Source organism: Callospermophilus lateralis, chromosome 4 (genome assembly GCF_048772815.1).
Source record: "Callospermophilus lateralis isolate mCalLat2 chromosome 4, mCalLat2.hap1, whole genome shotgun sequence".
Lineage (NCBI taxonomy): Eukaryota > Metazoa > Chordata > Mammalia > Rodentia > Sciuridae > Callospermophilus > Callospermophilus lateralis.
Window position 1 is genome coordinate 105,448,631 of NC_135308.1, and position 20,222 is coordinate 105,468,852.

The following is a 20,222-nucleotide window of genomic DNA, read 5'->3' on the forward strand; positions in this document are numbered from 1 at the left end:
AGTTTTATCCTGAGGAGACAGCAAAAAAGAGACTTGTAAATGATGAATTGAAGAGGAGATGGAAGAGTGATGCAGGTTGATGAAAAGCTTTATTTGAAGACTCTAATGTAAATAAATTAAAGTTTAAGAGGTAAATCTGTGAATATACACAATTGCAGATGTGGGAAGTACAAAGAGCAGAGTGGGTGGACAATTGGATGTCAGCCAACTCAGCCAGTTCCACCAAGCGACTTAAGAATTTTGTACTCTGCTTTCCAGGCCATGGGGGAACCACTGAGGTGTTTCAGGTAGATACGTGATGAAATCAGATTTGTCTTTTTTAGAAGGTGCCTCCAGGCATAAGCAGATGTTGAAGAGTGGTGTGTTCCCTCTCAAAACCCTCCCATTGCCTGCTCTTTATTCTCCTTTCTGCTTGCTCTATGATGTTCCATCTATAAGACATCCTTTCAAAATCCCACATTCTTCCCAACAACCCCCCTCCAGTGCAACATCTGTATCCCTCTTGTTTTTTTACATGTACCCTTTCTGTGATAAACATGCTGTATCTTCATTGAAAACCCCATATACATGTAACCTAGATTATGTATATATTCCCAGATTCCCCTCTTTTGTGTGATATTCAGTAACTATAATACCCACACTAGCACATAGAAATTCCTCTGCCTCAGGAAATCCAGAGCACTGAGAAATTCTAACAACAGCCAGAAAATGCTTACTTTCTTCTTTCATTGGTTGCTGTCTCATTCCAAGCTGCTGTCTCCAAAGTTTCCTTTGGGGAACATCATGTCTGGTGTTTTTATCTATGACTTGTACATAGTCCTCAACACTCTGCAGGAACATATGGCCCCCAAGAACAGAACTCCATTCCCCAAAGCATAACAAAAGGCTTAGAAACATAGCAGACTTTCAGTGAAGAAAAGGAGAACCTAAATTTGAATATCAACTCATTCTTCTCCTTCCACCAGCTCACAACATTTTAGTTGCAGTCCTCTATTTATGGTCTTCTCCATAGCCCTCAGCCAACTGCTATGTTGCTGGGACCAGTGTCAGTTCAAATAAGAATCTGGCTCTTGCACAACCTCTCCCCCTGTGTCTAGAGCCCAAACATTCCTTTTCCCTTAGCATCAACCAGCACGAGCTAAGCTGCATAGTCCTGCAATAATCTGCAAGAGTTGCCAACCAGCACAGGATGACAATAGCAATTTACACTCCTAGAGGGAGGAGTTTTATTCCTCTCTTTCAACCTTTCCCTTCCAGACAGCCTTTGGGATTTATTTAACTTTACAAACCAAAGGTTCTGCCAAAAAAATTCCAAACCAAAGCATCTTCCTTTGAAAAGCAATTCTGTTACCTCCCCCTAGAACACAGAAATGAGGTCAGTTTTTGAAATAATGTTTCTTATTCATTCTAGAGATGTACAAATACATTTGGTAGAATAAAAATGATATGTATACCCTCAGAGTGTTTCTCACATTTTTCAACCTAGTTACTCTCAACAAGTGAGAATTCTAGGAGGAACTAGATATGCTATCTCAAAGCAGGTCCATGGCAAGCACACAATTTCTTTGAAGCTTTATATTTTATCTTCTAAAATTCACATTTTTTTCATTTCAGTGTGTGACTTGCCCATTTATTTTAATATGTAACAATAGAATGAAATGTATTTAAAACTGGCCATAGTGCTATAAATGGGATCCATAAATTTCTGTCATATAAAATTGCAATATTCAAGGATTATTAAACTCTTAGCATCCTGCCAGCCCAGGAGCAGTCCCCAGGAGTGGGATAGTCTAAAGGGGAGACTCCAGGTAATCTTGGCCCTCATGGGTGCTTGTTCTGGTTTGGACGTGACATGTCTCCCAAAAGCTCATGTGTGAGACAATGCAAGAAGGTTTGGAGCAGAAATGATTGGGTGAATTAAACCTCTGATGGTGATTAACTGAGTGGTAACTGAAAATGGGTAGGGTGTGGCTGGAGGAGGTGGGCATTGTGGACGTGGTTTGGGGGTATGTATTTTGTATCTGGCAAGTCTCTTTCTAATTCTTGATCATCATGTGAGCTGTCCTCCCTTGGCCACACTATTCTTCCATGATGTTTAGCCTCACCTTGAACCCTGAGGACTGGAACTAGCTGCCTATGGACAGAGACCTCTGAAACTGTGAGTCCCTAAATAAACTCTTCCTCCTCTACAATTGTTTTGGTCAGATCTTTTAGTCACAGCAGCTAAAAAGTTGACTAAAACAGTGGTTCTGAGCTGCAGTTCCTACTCTGAGAAGTCAGGTCAGTTATTCCTCCCAGAACATAGGCAGTCATTCTGGGTGTCAGTCCCCAGGAGCAGGCAGGTCAGTGTGGTTTTACCATGCACTGTGCTCCCCATTTCTGAAACCTCTAGAGCAAACTTTATGTATCTTTTCTAGAAGGAAAAGCATCCTTGCCATCTGGGCCATGGTTATTCCAGCCCTAACTTCTACCTGGCCTCACCAAAATGGCAGTTGGTGTTTCAAAAGGTTACCAACAAGTGATGATGACAGAGAATAATTCCTTTTGCTTAATAATTCATGGTATGAGGCAAGATTACATTATTACTTAAACAAGAGAAGTTGAGATTAACCTGTCCACTAAAGTGAGACACTGTTTGAAGAGGCTTTGGGTAGGAATGTTCAGGCAGATTTCATTATTAGACTCCCTGGATGCCAGCCATTGATCTCTCTCCATGTGATCTTCAAGACCATTTCTGTCTTTGTAAGGCAAAATATAAAGAGGAAAGATGGTGGCTCAGGGGCTGCCAAATTATTCTCAGGACTCAGTGACCTTTAAGGATGTGGCTATGGACTTCACTCAGGAGGAGTGGACTTTACAGGACCAAACTCAGAGAAACTTCTACAGACATGTGATGCTGGAAAAGTGCAATTGCAGTTGGTGGTACAAAGAGAAGAGCAGAGGACAGTGGAGAAAGTCCTCCAAGACTGGAAGGTTTGTGTTGATACCAAATTGTTAGCACCTCAGCAGTAAACTTTGCAAGGAAAAACATCTAATATGGTGGAAATGGAGAGAAACCACATGAGAGAGGAACTATTTAGCCAATGTAAAAATGCCTTGAGTGAATACTCATAAATTACAACTTGCAGGAGAATTTACCCTAAAAAGAAACCTTATGAATATAATCAGCATGAAAAAATCTCATGAAACATTCTACCTTTACTCTGCACAAGAAAATTAATATTGCAGAAAAACTTCCCGTCATCAATGTAAACAGTCTTCAGCCAAAATCCACATTTGGCTTACAATAAAACTCATAGTAAGGAGAAATCACATAAATGCCATGACTGTGAGAAAAGTTTACTTTTCCTTCTCATACTTAGAGAATGGTGAAAATTGAGTATGTGCTTTTCAGAGTATAGGAAGTCTTTTTCTCATTTCACAGATCTTGTACACAATGGAGAAAAGTTCTATGAAAAGTAAGGAATGTGGGAAAGGCTTCACATGAGCTTCACCTCCTACTCAACATTCAAGAACTCACTGTGGACTGATGCTTGTGGAATGTAAGATGTTTAGGAAGTCCTTTACTTATTATCCAGGTCTTACTAAACATAGAAAACTTAAGAGAGAAACACTATATTTATAACAAACGTTTAAAAGATCTTACTCGTTTATCAAAACTTAATATCCCCATGAGAGTTCACACTGGATAAAAGCCTTATGCATTTAGTAAATGTATAAAAGCCTTGCTAAATCCTCACATCTTACCATTCATAGAGAACTTACACTGGTGGGAGGACTTATCAGTGCAATGAATATGGGAAAGCCTTTGTTCAATCCTCATTTCTTAACATTTAAGAATCACAATTTATAAAAGCCTTTTGAATATTAGAAGTGTGGGAAAACCTTCAGATATTCCTCACACCTTTGTCAACATAGAAGAACACATACTGGAAAGAGGCCACATAAAGATAAGACATGTGGAAAGAATTCATTATTTCATCACACCTTCAAATGCACATGGGAACTCACATTGCTGAATGTCCTTCAGTTGTCATGATGTGAGAAGCCCTTTACTCAATCCATTTCAGCACTCAAGAGAATACATAGCTTAGTAATGTGGGAAAACAGTAATTCTGAGTGCCTTACTGTACTAGAAAGAATATTTAGAAAAGAATGTGGGAAGTCCCTCCTTTCTCATAGTTACTGAACATGTGCTAATTTATGTGAAAGTAGCCTCAGATCTTAAAAACTCCAGTAGAAGAGAAATCATGTGAATTAATGCAATGAATGCAGGAAAGTCTTGGCCCATTTCATGTGCTGTACTTAATCTTTATATACATATACATCCCACAAAACAAGATATGAGTGTAAGGTTATGCAGTAAAACTTCCCCCAGCCTTCACACCTTGCTGAGTGTGAACTCATACTGAAGAAGCACTATGAATGTGAGGAGGGTGGGATAGCTTCCACTGCATTCTTTAGGCCTACACCATGCTTGTGAACCCACTGGATATAAATGCAAGTCCTCTGGATGCAAAAAAAAAAAATGTGTTAAGTCTCTCTAGGCCTTATCTTTAGTGTTTGACTATAATCTTCCAGGTGTGAAAATCTTACAAATATCAGAAATGTGGGTTTTGGTTTATTTATTATCTTACACTTTGGAAAAATGTAGAAGTATATATTAATAAGAAATCCCATGAATTGAAAAGAATGTGGGAAACCCTTTGATTATTCTTTATTATCAGGAAACATGCCTCACACTGCAGAAGAACTGTAACTGTGGGGAAGTTAGAACGGGCAGTATAAATTTACTGTATGTGCAAAAAGTTACTAGAGAAATACTGTATGAATGTAAAAAATCCTAAAAGAGTTTTTATATGGAAAAAAATTGTTACAAAAAAAATTTAAATTAAGCCCTAAAGAATAATTAGTTAAGTTTTATGGTACAACTTTTCCATTATTATACATAAGAATATGGATGCTGACAAAGAAAATCAAGTAAGTGTTTAAGAAATGTTGCTTGTGTGTCTTTAAAGACTAGTTATGTTCAATATCATGTGCTTATTTCTTATTAATATATTTTTGGTGAAGTATATGTTCAAGTATCTTTTTTTCCTTTTCTTAAGTCTTTGGCTAGTTTCTTGATAAACAGTCTTATTAAGGTATAATTACCATGCAAACAAAACAAAAAAGGCTTAATGAAATGTTCAGGGCAAGCCTTTGGAGCTGGGAATTCTTGGGGTTCTATAACCAATCACCAATCAAGTTACATATATATTTGCATTATTTTGCATACCACCAATATCCCGATACTTTTTGAGAACATTATAGTATGTGATTTATATCCAAAAATGTGGCAAGGCATGAATGTAGACTAATCAATTTCCATTGTAATGTGAGATTTGGGTGCTTTCCAAAGTTTACTCAGACTATGTGGCTTTATCCCATCTACCAACTTTCATGGGTATATGATTCAACTTTTTGACCCCAACTAAATTAGAAATGTCTACATGGGATAAAATCTTGATTTCAAGGAGTTGAAACCATCAATGTTATTTTACCCATGTCTTCTAGAAAACAGAGCCTAGAACATGGACTAAGATGCTACCCTTCATAGGGAAGAACCAGCTGGGAGCAACAAGGTGGTGGAAACAGGGAATTCAGGCAAGGTGCAAATGCAAAGCAAAACATTTAAAGCATGTTGCTCATGGCAAGATTAGGATGATAATCCTAGAGATGGACTGAGCGCATTCACCTAGCACATGGAAACCCTATGGAAAGGTAATAAGGAGATACCAGATCTTGACTAGGTGCTGGGAGAATAAAGGAGAGAGAATCAGTCTCCTTTCTCCATAATTGACTCCAAGAGGATTTAACTCCCTATACACCTGTCCCTGTACAATTGTTCATGACTATGAAGTCCATACTCAACCTTGAGGAATTTTATCCATGTCCTAAATAGAAGGACTCTCTGTGTAGATGGAGCACCAAACAAGGAAAGAAAGGAAGTAGTCAAGACATTCTGAAAAGGTTCATAAGGTTTATATCCCCAAACAGATCATTTATATGAAAATGCCAGTTTTATCATATTTACAACTCCTATAGGATGTCCAGCAAAAAGGATTATTGTTCTGATCCTAAGATGAATGAATGAACCTCACATAAAGCTTATTTCATCCTCCTTTTACTTTAAATTTCCCAAGACATACCAGATGATAGTTGTTTCTAGTCTGTAACTCCCAAACTCGATATTCAATAATGTATTCCTGCAGTTTTCCAAGTGTTTGTATAATACCTTCTCTTCTCTCCACATGCACACCATATAATATAGCATGATAATTAATAACATAGGCACTAGAAAAATTTATAAGTCTCAGTTTCTTCATAACTTCAATAGTTTGTAAAGGATATATGAGATACCACATGAAAAGTACTTCAGAGAGTGCCTGATTCATAACATTTAAGAAATGTTTGCTATTGTTACTGTCAAAAATACTATTAATAGTTATTGAGCAAGCCTCACAGTTAATAAAGTATGAAACATAACATAAAATGTTTAATAAAAAATGTGTCTATTAATTGATCCATGTAGGCTTGGATCTCTATACATTCTTCACATCCTATACATTTATTTCATAGCACTCATAAGAATTGTAATTTGTTAACTTGGGGAAAATATTTATTCAATGTCTCTTTCTCTAAATAGCAAGCTCCATCATATCAGGAACAATGTTGGTCTTGTTTACCTCTATACCTTTGTGACTAGCACATGCCTGACATGATAAATACTTGAATAAACATCTTGAATTGTTTATTCCTTGATTGGAACAGACTGAAATAGGGTTTACACACTCTTTATCTTATATCAAATGATGTCAATAAAACCATCACATTTAAGAGCCCTTCAATTGTGGGTTGTTTTGCAGACAATTTTCTTGTCTTTCTACAATCCAGTCTACTTCTCATATTCTTGTCACTATAATACATCTAAGCATGTTACCAGTCTGAAATGACAGCTAACAATCCATCTTTTCCCTGTTCTATCTCAAGCAGCAACATTTGACAAATTGAATTGTGATTCCCATCTGTAAACAAAAATATTAAAAGAAATTGTAACATGTCAGAGCTTATTTTTTTAATATTGAGGATTTTTTTAAAGGAAATATTAAGGGAGAAGGATAAACTGAAAACATAAGTTGAGTCCAGAGGGGTGACAGAAGAAGAAAGGGGGATCCAACTAACATGTAAAAAAACTCAAATCAAGGGGCTGGGTCTGTGGTTCAGCGGTAGAGCACTCGCCTCACATGTGTGAGGTCCTGGGTTCAATTATCAGCACCACATAAAAATAAGTAAATAAATAAAGATATGGTGTTCAACTACAACTAAAAAATAAATATTAAAAAAAATCAAATCAGCCTATTGTCCTACATGTACAAGGAACTGTAGTGGCCAGAAATCAAATCAACTTGTTATTTCACCTGTGGAAGGATGTGTAATTGCAAGTAAGGATCAGTGTCATCAGTATCATTGGTTGAGATAAGCTTCTCTAGTCAGGCTTCTGAAACAGCTGTTAAGGGGTTAACAACATCCTAAAGGCTGGAGCTGTGCTGAAGCCACTGTCTGCTAAAGCAGCTGTGTAAGCAACAGACTCTGTAACCTTCAGAGCAGCTGTTAGGAGCAGCAGAGAATGAGGGTCGGCCCATATGGGGAGAATAGGTCAAGTCAGCAATTTTACAGAGAAAAATTCAAGGTAAACCTCTTCACAGAGTTTTCGAATTGTATGTTCTATAGAATCTAAAACCTCCTTCCTCCAATAGCAACAAGACAAGTGAGCCCAGATTGTCTGTTTTCTCTTCAAAAATGATCAACCCATAGAGATGAACCCCAAATCACAAGTATTTCTATACCTGGAGGGCAAAACAATTTGATGGAAAACTGAGCTGTTTTTTAAGTATTCTTTGCACACCGTTGCTGGATTCTCTTAAGTAATGTGTGTAAAATCCTTAATAGATAGTGAATGATCAGAGTCTGATTCATCCAGAATATCACCTGTTCCTGTGAATATCACTTCCTCTACTTAGCTACATCCTTGCAAGAGAAATTGTCCTTTGCTGAGGAATCATAAATAGTCACCACCACAGATCGTTCCAGGGATGTTCATCTGACAGAAACTGGATTCATAAGAAAATCACACACCCTTGACACAATTTATTGGTCTGATGACTTCTCCTGAGGTAATTACAATTTACTTAGTCTGTAGTGTTTGATTGTTAATCTGGATCTTATATAGAGAGAAATTTGATGCCTCTTCAGTGGTGCAGAGTTGGCGCGGGGAGGGGGGTGAATGAGAAGAAAAGTTGCTATCATCTGTTTCCTGTGTATTGAAAGCTGTGTGAGAATAAGAGCAATGTACACAGAAAAAAAAAAAAAAGACCAAACTAGTGGCTATCAAGTCTGCATTTCAGTTACCCCTAAAACTAGCTGAAGCCTTAGCTGCTGCCACACTGACTCTAGGTAGTAAAAATTCAGCAATTGATGAAAACCATTCTTGAGTTTATTGACCTTATTTTAGCCTCCAAATCTTAGTCTAAAAAGATTTCTCATATTTGTGTTTTTTTAAAAATTTAATTCTTACAAACATGTAAATTCTTACAAATATGTAGATGCCCAATGGTGCTTTGTCAAGTATTTAAGGTATCATCATTTGGGAGGTGGAGGCAGGAGGATTGTGAGTTCAAAACTGACCTCAGGAACTTAGTGAATCCCTAAGCAACTTAGTGAAACCCTGTCTCAAAGGATAAAAATAAAAATGACTGAGGATGTGGCATAGTAGTTAATAGACCTTGGGTTCAATCCCCAGTATCAAAAAGAAAAAGAAAAAGGTGAATACAATTATATGGTAGTAGAAATACCCTAAACAATCCAGTAAGTCTGAATGGCATAATCTGGGGTACTGAAAGCAATGGACATTATCTAAAAAGACATATAACCATACAACTCCTCCAAGTATAAAAACAATTCAGAATTGGAATTGTTGGAGAAGTTGTTGCATCACCCACATCTAACTGTGAACACATTTCTTAGGAAACTCTTATGGCAAAATGAATTATTTCCTACTCTGAACTCCTATAAAATTGTGCAGCATGTTGACTCTTATTCATACTATATAGTTCTGCCACTTTCAATGCAAGAATATGAGCTTTTCAAAGGCAGATCATGTTTTGAGAAACAGGATCAGCCAAATTGATTGTTCTCTCTTCAAAAGAACTGAGGAAATGAGTTAAAATTCAGTGAGTAAAAATATTACATTAAGATAAGCTTCTTATATTTCCATTCCCTGAGGACAAAAGTGGTGGCTGTTTTTGACCAAGGCTCATAGTAAGAAATACATCTTACTTTGTAACACCGTACACATGGACATAGGTATATCACACCAATAGACAAATTCCATAAAAATAATGAATCTTAAAATATATAACAAATTCTTTTTGTATTTATTCTTTTTAAATATACAAGAAATAGAGTGTATTTTGACATATTATACATACATGGAATATAAGTTAGGATCCCATTCTTGTGGTTGTATATGGTGTGGAGTTATACTGGTTGTGTATTTATACAAGAACATAGGAAAGTTATGTGCGATTCATTCTATTGTCTCTCCTATTCCCATTCCCTCTCTTTTCCTTTTATTTCCCTTTGTACAATACACTGAACTTCTATTCTCCCACATACACACATACCTTATTGTGTGTTAGCATCAGCATATCAGAGAGAACATTTGACCTCTGTTTTGGGGGATTGGCTTATTTTACTTAGCATGAGAATCTCCAGATCCATCCATTTATAGCAAAAGTCATAAAGCCATTTTTCTTTATGACTGAGTAACATTTCCTTGTGTATACATACCACATTTTCTTTATCCAATCATCTGTTGAAGGGCACCTATGTTAATTGATAGCTTAGCTATTGTGAACTGAGATTCTATAAATATTGATGTGTCTGTGTCTCTGTGGTATGCTAATTTTAAGTCCTTTGGGTATACCAAGGAGTAGAATAACTGGGTCAATGGGCGGGTTCCATTCCAAATTTTCTGATGAATCTTCATATTGCTTTTCAGAGGGTTTCACCAATTTGAAGTCTCACCAGCAATGTATGAGTGCATATGAGTGCATATCCCAATATCCTCACCAACATTTATTATTACTTGTATTCTTGATAATTGCCATTCTGATTGGAATGAGATAGAATATCAATGTAATTTTTTGTTTTTTGTTTTTTTCTTTTTGTAGTTGTAGATGGACAGAATGCCTTTATTTATTTATTTTGTTTATTTTTATGTGGTACTGAGAATCGAACCCAGTGCCCCACACATGCCCCAGCCCTCAGTATAGTTTTGATTTGCATTTCTCTAATTGCTAAAGATGTTGTAATTTTTCATGCATTTGCTGATAGATTGTATTTCTTCTTTGAAGTGTCTTTTCAGTTCCTTAGCCATTTATTGATTGGGTTATTTGGGGTTTTTGATGTTAAGTGTTTTGAGTTCTTTATGTATTCTGGAGATTCATGCTCTATCTGAAGTACAGGTGGCAAAATTTTTCTCCCATTCTATAGGCTCTCTCTTCATGTTTTTTATTGTTTCCTTTGCTATGAAGAAGCTTTTTAATTGATACCATCACATTTATTGGTTCTTGTACTTTAGGAGTCTTATTGAGGAAGTTGGTTCCTGTGATGAGATGATGGAGCATTGAACTTTTATTTTCTTCCAGTAGATGCATGGTCTCTTGTGTAAAGCATAGGTCCTTGATCTACTATGATTTGGGTTTTGTTCAGAGTGAGAGATAGGGGTTCAATTTCATTCTGTCACATGTGGATTTCCAATTTCCCAGCACCATTTGTTGAAGAGGCTATCTTTTCTCCAATATATGTTATGGCGCCTTTGATATGACAAATTCTGATATCTATTCTAGCCTGTTTCAACTCCTCCTCCTCTTTTTCCTCCTTCTTTATAACACTGGTTGTGACCAATTAAAATAATTTCATTATCTCTAATCAATCCTGACCCATAGCTTGAAAACGTTGGTCTAATGAAAATCTATGCCCTGATGCATGCATATCAGAGAATAACTGGGAAAGTTGAGTGAAATCCTCAAAACCAGTCACTTATGTCTATATGCTTACTTACTGTATAGATCACAGAACTATAATGTCCCAGAAATATTAGCCAAGAAGCAGAATTTGGAGAATTCATTCTCCTGCTCTCAGTATGTTTTTCATCAAACAGCCATTAGATCTGTAACGTAAACAAAACCACATTAGAAAGAGCCTGAGTAACAAAGAGCCATGTGAGGCCAAGCAGTCACACCAGCACTTAACTACCCACATCCAGACTTCAACATGAGAAAGAAGTGGTCTTTCATGTTGTTTAAACCATTGTTTTGGCTATTGAATCTAATTTTACACAATACAAAGATGCAGGTAAAAAGAGGAGAAAAACAACTTGAGGGAGGATGTTATCTGTAAACAAGGAAAAGGCAGATTGGGAAGGAATAATCAAAGAACTAGGAAGCAAATAGAAAACTACAGTATCTCAAAGAAGGAAGGAAAAAAAAAACATGGGATATTGTGTATCCATGGCTATAAGGACCAAGAAATAGCTAACCATAGACTAAGCAGTTCTCAAAGTGTGACTTCTGAGGCAGTATCATCAGAAAGCTTGTTAGAAATGCACATTCTCATGCCCACCCCAAACCTGAAGGAAGGATGCAGCAATCTATGATTTAGAAACTCTGGGATAGGGCCTGGCAATCTGTGCTTTAACAAGCCTACCAGGTAATACTAATGCACATTGGAGTTGTTGTTGTTGTTGTTGTTGTTGTTGTTTTGGTACTAGGGATTGAACTACTCAGGAGCACCTAACCACTAAGCTACATCCCCAGCCCTATTTTGTATTGTATTTAGAGACAGGGTCTCACTGAGTTGCTTAGCACCTCATTTTTTGCTGAGGCTGGCTTTGAACTCGTGATCCTCCTAACTCAGCCTCCTAAGTTGCTGGGAATATAGGCATTATGCCACTGCACCTGGCACACACTGGAGTTTTGATGGTTGCTGTGGCTTTAGTGCTTCTTTTGAAAAATCATGTGTCAAAACTTAACAGCCAACGCGACAGTATTAACAGGGGGGGTCCTTAAAAGGTGATTAGGTCATGATAGCTCCTCCCTGAGTGAAAAGGATTAAGGTCCTTTTAAAGGAGGCTTCACACAGTGTTCAACTGGCTTTTGCTTCTGCCTTCTGCCCTTTGATGACACAGTTTCTTCCCACCAGAGAATGAAGCAGCAAGGAGCCATTTGGGAAGCACAGAGCTGTTCTTACCAGACACTGACCTAACAGTGCTTGGATCTTGGACTTCCCAGCCTCCAGAACCATGAGAAAATTAATGTCTGTTATTTTGCAGTGCTGTGGATTGAACCCAGGGCCTTACCCATGCTAGGCAAGCACTCTACCACCAACCTACACTCCCAGCCCTTTTTATTTTATTTTGAAACTGTGTCTCACTAAGTCGCCCAGGCTGTCCTAGAATTTGCGATCATCCTGTCTCAGGTTCCCAAGTAGTTGGGATTACAGGTATACAGGTATACACAGAAGTGTCCAGCTGTTTGTTCTTTATATATTTTGTTATAGCAGCACACATGAACTAAGACAACTGCCATTGCTGAGGGGAAATAATACTAAGGACTTCCACAAAACATTGGTCAGTGGCCAGGAAATTAATGCTAGATACAGGGGACAAATTCTGGTGATCTATTATATAGGGTGACTATAGTTAATAATTATATATTGTGCATTTCAAAATAGCTAAAAGAGACAATTTTTAATGGTCTCACCATAAAGAAATGATGAATTTTTGAGGTGATAGATATTCTAATTAGCCTCATTTATTATCCTGCAGTATATACATGTATGGAAACATCAAATTGTACCCCATAAATACATACAATTAGTATTTGTCAGTTAGAAATAAATGTTTTAAAAAAATGACTGTCACAGCTGCTGGTCACCAACTACAGGCTAGCTTTAAGACACTTTTTCTGTCTTTCTTAGTTTGTTTCAATTATACAGAATAATGGGTTTCATTGTGGCATATTTGTACATGCAAATAACATTCTTTGATTATATCTCACAGTGTATTTTATCCACGAGGAAACCAAGACCGAGTCGTAGAGGTCATACAACTAGCGAAAGGCGGATCCAGGGACACACATCTGTTGGACACCTCAGTCCATTCTCTGGCCCCTTTGCCAACTCACCTTCAAGGTCAACAGTGATATCTTTCTGTATAATTTCAGCAGGATATGAAAATGGGCACCAGATTTCAGGGATATTAGAAGGGAGGAAGTAGGGAAAGTAAGCAGAAAATACTCTTTTAAGAAAAAATGTTGACTTTAGGAGCAGGAAATATATCTCAGTTGTTAGAGTGCTTGCCTTGCATGCATAAGGCCCTTGTTCAATCCCCAGTACCCCAAACACACACAAAGTTGACTTTAATGAAGAAAAGAGAAATAAAATGAAAACAAGGAGGTAAGAGACAGAGGGAGAGAACATTTGCTTATTTAAGAGGGGAAACACTCAGGTACATTCAAAAGATCAGACTTGAGGACAATCAGAGGAGGGTGAGCAAGGAATGAAACATTGTTATGTTATGAATGTCTCAAGGAAATGGGATACTTACCAGGAAAGGGTGGAGACTTGGGCAGAATACAAGAGTGAACTTTAAATACCCAGCATGCTATAATATAGAAGAGGAACAAATTTATTTTTATAGCCCCAGAGAGTAGACCAAAAGGGATGGAAGTTACAGATTTTACCTTAAAATGAGAAAGAGCAGCCTAATGACAAGTTATTTGAAAACAGAATGACTTGCCCTTTGAAATGGTGATTTTCTCACTTCTGAAAGCACTTAGGGAAAAGCTTTTTGACATCTATGAGGCAAGTTGTACAAGGAATTCTTGTGAACTCATTTGGGGTTTTACCTATTCTAAAATTCTGTGATAAGTCCCTACATTTCCTGTTCCTTTGGTAAGAAAGATGGCAAGAAAGATTTTCTTTGTATAGTTTTTATCTTGAAGCCTTCTTGTTTTATTTACAAATAATAAAGGTGGGAAAGAGATTATTACCTCTGTTCCTGCTATTAACAAAACAATTCACATATTTGAGGTCTTTTAAGATATCATTTAGATTTAAAATCAGGGATTCTAAATGCCCACATTTTTATATATCCTGTTTTTATATCTCCATTCACTTTTTTTTCTAGGTGATTCTAACAATGTAAGCAAGTGACTAGATTTTCCTATTATATGCTAAATTGGAGTCCCCTCATTATATCTTCTCAACATCACTGCCTTAGACATTTTTTTTCCAGAGTATTCTTCAGATATCATTGTAACTTAACAAGTAGAACGTCTCTTCTCCCACATCATAGAGGTCATTACTTCCAAAGCAAAGGAGTCAGACTTCAATCAATTTATTAAAGAAAAAACACAAAATCCAGCACATATCTCAACAGATCCCAAATTGGCCCTGCAGGGACTTGAACTGCTCTTTCTTCTCACAGTCTAAACACTGGGGCATGACCTGAAATGTTCTGGTCTCTCCACTGTAAACAACCAGATCATTGAAAAGGGAGCCATAACTAATGCCCTCTGGCTGCAAAAAGATAAACACAATTCACCAAAATAAGTGTTTGTTTTAAGCCTACTGGTTAAATTTAAAAAAAAAAAAAAAGCAAAATCCAGGCCTTGGGGTGCTGAGCTCTGACCATCTGTTGCACCTGTTGTGGGGACAGTTGGTCCAGAGACTGCTGACAATGGTTGGCCCTTCCAGACCTGCTGTTTCTTCTCAGGTTCCAATTCACTGCTATAGCCTATGCCTTGTGAAACTTAGTTTAAACTTAGATTTTGGAAAGTTGTAACTGGCCAGATCACTCTGTCTCTTAGGTAAACTTAAGAAATAGAATGTTGACTCTTTGTTCTTGACTTGTGGATTTAGAAAGATGGTTCCTAAAGTGACACATGGCTTTTAACTTGAATGACAATATGGTGGTCCCCCTCTTATCTGTGGTTTCACATTCCAATTTTGGTCCTATGGTCAAAAAGAAGGGTGAGTACAGAAAAGGAGCAGAGATTAAGGGAAACCACCTTAATGTGACTTTTATTACAGTATATTGTATTTGTTCTTTTTTATTATTAGTTATTGTTAATCTCTTATTGTGCCTATTTATAAATTAAATTTTTATCATAGGCATGTGTGTTTCTGTAGGAAAAACAGTATGTATTGGGTTTGGTACTCTCCTTAGTTTTGGGTAACCAGTGGATTGTACCCACAGATAAAGGAGGAATACTGAAAGTATATCTTAACCAGAATATTCTTCCTTTCACATTCCTTTACAAGACTTGTAGAACATAGTAACTAATATATAATTATACATACAGATGTATATGTGTGCATACATATGAAATTTTGGCTACTTACCTCTAAAACTTTAGATTGAAAGTAGCAACTTCATTTGATATAACATGATAATAGGCATGCACATATATAATTAGGAACCTTCAGAGACAATAAAAAAATATGCAACAAGTACAGTATATTCCTTATATATGCAGAAAAATAAACAATATTTTTATGAGAAAGTGTTATGTTGCCAATATCTGTGTCCTCACAAGCCTGTATAGTAAAATTCATATGCAATATTGTCCAGAAAAGCAGAATTCTAAGGTTTGTGGTGTGCCTCAAAAATAATTTGCCTGTGGTACATAGAACAAAGTATTTCAAAAGTTCCCATACTTATTTTTATCATCTTATAGAATTGCAACTGAGCCTCACATGGACTTCTTCAATGTATTTGTATTGCAGTCATGGCATTTAGATAAAGAAGAATAATTTTTGACAAGGTCATCTTTTCTGAAAATATTTGTAAGAATAAATTTGAAAACCATTCTACAATACAGGTAAGACAATTTTTTTCTGACTCATTTTCCCCCCCTTAGGACTGAAGCCAGGGCCTTGTGCATGTGAGGCAAGCACTTTATCAATTGAACTATATCCCCAGCCCCTGACTCAATTCTTGAGTTACTTGGTGAATCTGTCAGATCATTCTATTTCTTCCTCTGAGGGGCAGGAGGGAGGGGAAGGAGCCCACTTTGATGGTGCTTCCTTTGGAAGCTGGGCTATTGGCAGTAAATCACCAGGAAGCCACACAGAATGAGGAATCAGGAGACTGACTTTGGTCCTGCCCAGCTCTAGCTTTGTCTCCTTGGTTATCTAAATTCTCTGGGCCCCAGGTTCCCCGTCATAATGACAGTATAATCTTGATATACCTATTGTTATTGTTTTAGGATTTAAAAAAAATTGTGACTCTGACTCACTTGGAGGGCCTGAGGTGCTGGAGGACATAGGTTAGAAACACAAGGATGAACCATCAAGGCTCTAATTGTTTGAGAAGATGGAAAGTCTTGGGGACACTTCATCCTAAGACATGCTGGCTTGTTCTAAGTGCAGCAAGAAGATGAGGAGAGGGTGGGACTTTGAGAATAGGGTGGTAGGGGCTGGTCATTCAGTTTCCCCTTGACATCTAATGTAGGATGGTTAGGGGTGTATGTGATTTGTTTGATTCTTGGGGCAGAGGAGATACAGATAAATACCATCCTACTAATGATATTGCTTTCTCAGGGGTCAGAATAATCATGTCTTTGTGATCAGACTCTTCTCCTCCTTTGGGCAGTTGGACATAAAAAACAAAACGACAGTCAGAAGTGTGCTAGATGATGATGCTTAAAGATGTCTGGGTGTGGTACATCTGTATCCTACAGGCACATTCTTAACTGGTGAGACCTAAAGCCCCTTTCCTCTATTGATGTAGTATAAATGCTACCCATCAGTACTATTTGCAATACTAGTTTTATCCACAAGCCTGTGGGCCCACAATTTAGTGATTATGTAACTTATAAAGAATTATAATAAATGATCTCTGATTTCTCTTCTGGATTGGTTTTGTGATTCTGTGGAATCACCAAGCAGTTAACATAGCCTGGTAGACATCCAAGTGCTGCAGCCAGAACGCCTCGGTTTTTATCTCGACACTGTGGTTTACCATATCAGCCTTGGCAAATTACTTAGTCTCTCTGTGACTCCACCAACTTTACCTTTTTTAAGTAGGAAGAATAGTAATATTTATTTCTTCAAAATTGTCATGAGGATTAAATGAGTTAATATACATAAAGCATGAGATATAGTGCTTACCACGTTGTAAGCACTTATATTTTAGCTGTTTTGGAATTGTATTTGCCCATTTTCTTTGCAATTTATTTGTATCCTAAATGAGTCCAATGTGAGTAATGACTTACCATGTTCCACAACAATGTGGTGTTATAACAATCAAGGATTTAATATATACAGGGTGCCAATTTTTAGCAGTAGTAATATTACTACTATTATTATGAAGAACAACAGTGCTAAAATGAAACTTTTTCAAAATTAATGAGCATATATTTTGTAGGCACAAAGAAAATAAATATCTACTCCAGGTTGAAATCTTTTACAACTAGGACCATGGCCTTCATAGGGAAGCCATATATTATTGATCACTTCCAGAGCTGTGTCCTGCCCTGGAGGTGGGGGTAGAAAGGCCAAAAAAAGGAAGCCTTAGAAACATTTTTTTTTTGCGTGCATTAGCAAAGTCCAATGTGAGTTTTCTGCATAAGTGTGTTTGTGCTACCTTATTCTCACTGTAGGGTCAGAATAATTAAGGAAAACATATAGTTCTACAGTGTCGGTAAAAGTTGCAGAGTAAAAATAGGGAACAACTTTAAATCACATAGATGGAATTCAGCAATTCTAAGTAGATGCAAGATTTGCTTCTTTTACAGTTGCTTTTAAACCATTTGATTCATGTAAAATACATTATCTTGAGCAATTTTTAAATCTCATCTTTTAAGGACTTAATGAGCAGCAAGCTGAAAGTGCAGTTATATGTGTAAATCATTTGTACAAATAATCAATAAAAGGATTTATTAGAGAATATAATAACCAGTATAACATTTAATCTTAAGTAAATGAATAATTTGTGAGGATGTTATGACTTTTCAGGAAATTTATAATCACATGATAGATTTAGATCAATTCTTTCAGAATATAAAATAATAAAAATATAGAATGAATTCTTGAAATTTGGAATGTAAAAAACTTGATGGATGCTGAGAAATCATGGTTTTAATTACACTTTCTTTAACTGTTGGATTATATCCATTGCCTTCTAATGCCAGTTATTCTAATTTGAAGAATTCCTATCTTGCCATCTGTTTCCAGCACCCTCTCTCTGCTGTTTTACCTTTCCAGAGTCATATATGCACACCACCGGGAATGTTAGGGGCAGGTCAACAGACTTTGCTATGAAGAACAAAAACAGTGTATGAGAGACCACCTGGGAATACCAGATGCAGCTATATAAGCTGAACAAACAAAAATCAATGTTCATTTTTCATATTCCCAGAGGACATCTGTGTTATGCTATGTATGAACTGGTATAAGAACTTGTACCCTACTGCTAAAATGAATGAGAATGAGCTAGAATTCTCAGAAGATGCCTGCCAAGCCCTGACAGGCAACACCAAAGTGGATGGTGCCTTCACTGGGCCTTCATGCACCATAGATTGACCCTCAGCTTAGGAAGTTTAGAATCTCAATTTAATTCATGTACCTAGATAATAGCTTCTTAGGGACTTACATTAATCAAATTATCCTAAATTGATGGATAAATCAGAATCCCAAATAATCAAGTGGCACTGAGAACAATGCACTCTTTCCTGTAACCATATTTAAGCTTCTCTAAGTTTCATGTGGCCAGGGACTGATCCAATTTTGTTTCTTCATTATACCAAGTTACCTAGCACAGAGCTTGGCACATAGCAGTAATTCAATGTTCTTTTTTTTAAGAAAGAAAGAAAATGGAAGGGAAATAGTTCTGAGTAATGTACTGTCTAGATCATAAAAGCTTAATATTCCATCCCACTTCCTTAGAGAACAATGATTACTAGTTGTACAGATTCCATATTTTTTTTTTGTCTTGAGAAAAAGAGATTGAATTTTTCTAGGATCCTTACTTGTCAACCTCTGGAGAGATTGAATTTTTTAGGATCCTTACTTGTCAACCTTCTGGAGAGATTGAATTTTTCTAGGATCCTTACTTGTCAACCTTCTGGATTCTCTTTATAATTTCTTCAGAGAGATTTTAGTACAACTGATGAAGTATCAATTTTTTCAGTTAAAATTTTTGAACCCTACCTCTCAGAGACTCAACTCTGGTCAACTTGCTCATACTTACCAAATCTCTCTAGGCACATAGTAATAGATAGTAGCTATGTTTTTTGAGTCAATCATTTCCAACTTCAGGGACTCTTTCTTTACCTGTATGTGTCATCCATACAGAGCATCTGAAAGAGGAGCTAATGTTCCATTTTATTTATTTATTTAGGTACCAGGGATTGAACCCAGGGGTGTTTAACCACTGAGCCACATCCTCAGCCCATTTTTTTTTTATGTTTTATATTGAGACAGGGTCTCACTAAGTTGCTGAGGCTGGCTTTGAACTTGCAATCCACCAGCTTCAGCCTCGTAAGCCACTGGGATTATAGGCATGCACCACTGCAGTGGGCTAAATTCTATTTTCCCTGCCCTCCACACCCACCAAAAAGTAATAGCAATTCCATGCTAGTGACTGTTACTCTCATTTGAAAAAAAAAGAAAGAAAGAAAAGAAAAGAAATGGAGGGATGTTAGTAAAATAACAGTAGGACGGCTGTACTCTTTGTCCCACAAACATACTGAGTTAGCAACAATTCATAGACAAATTCACCTTTGAGAAAATCAGAAACTGATTGAAAGAAAGGCTTCTGCACCCCTGCACAGAAAATGTGAAAATGGACTCACCAAAACCAGTAGGGCAATTAAGACATCCTGTTTCAGGAGACACTGCCCCAACACAACACCATACAATCAAGAGACTCCTTAGTTCCCAGTTTCACCCAGAAGAACTGGTAGTTCACAGCACCATAAATTTTCTGGGGAAACTGTAGAGAGGACTGGGTTGTTTTTTTTTTTTTAAGTATTTGAGTACTGACAGACTTGGCACAGTCTAGTCAGCCTGAGGAGAGGGAGGCAGTGGCTTGGAGGGGTAGCTGTCATTGA

The 20,222-nt window shown here is 37.0% G+C and overlaps 1 pseudogene; it reads left to right on the plus strand.

Moving 5' to 3' along the window:
• Window positions 1–2,690: 2,690 nt before the first annotated feature.
• Window positions 2,691–3,114, plus strand: LOC143398419 (zinc finger protein 559-like; annotated as a pseudogene).
• Window positions 3,115–20,222: the final 17,108 nt, after the last annotated feature.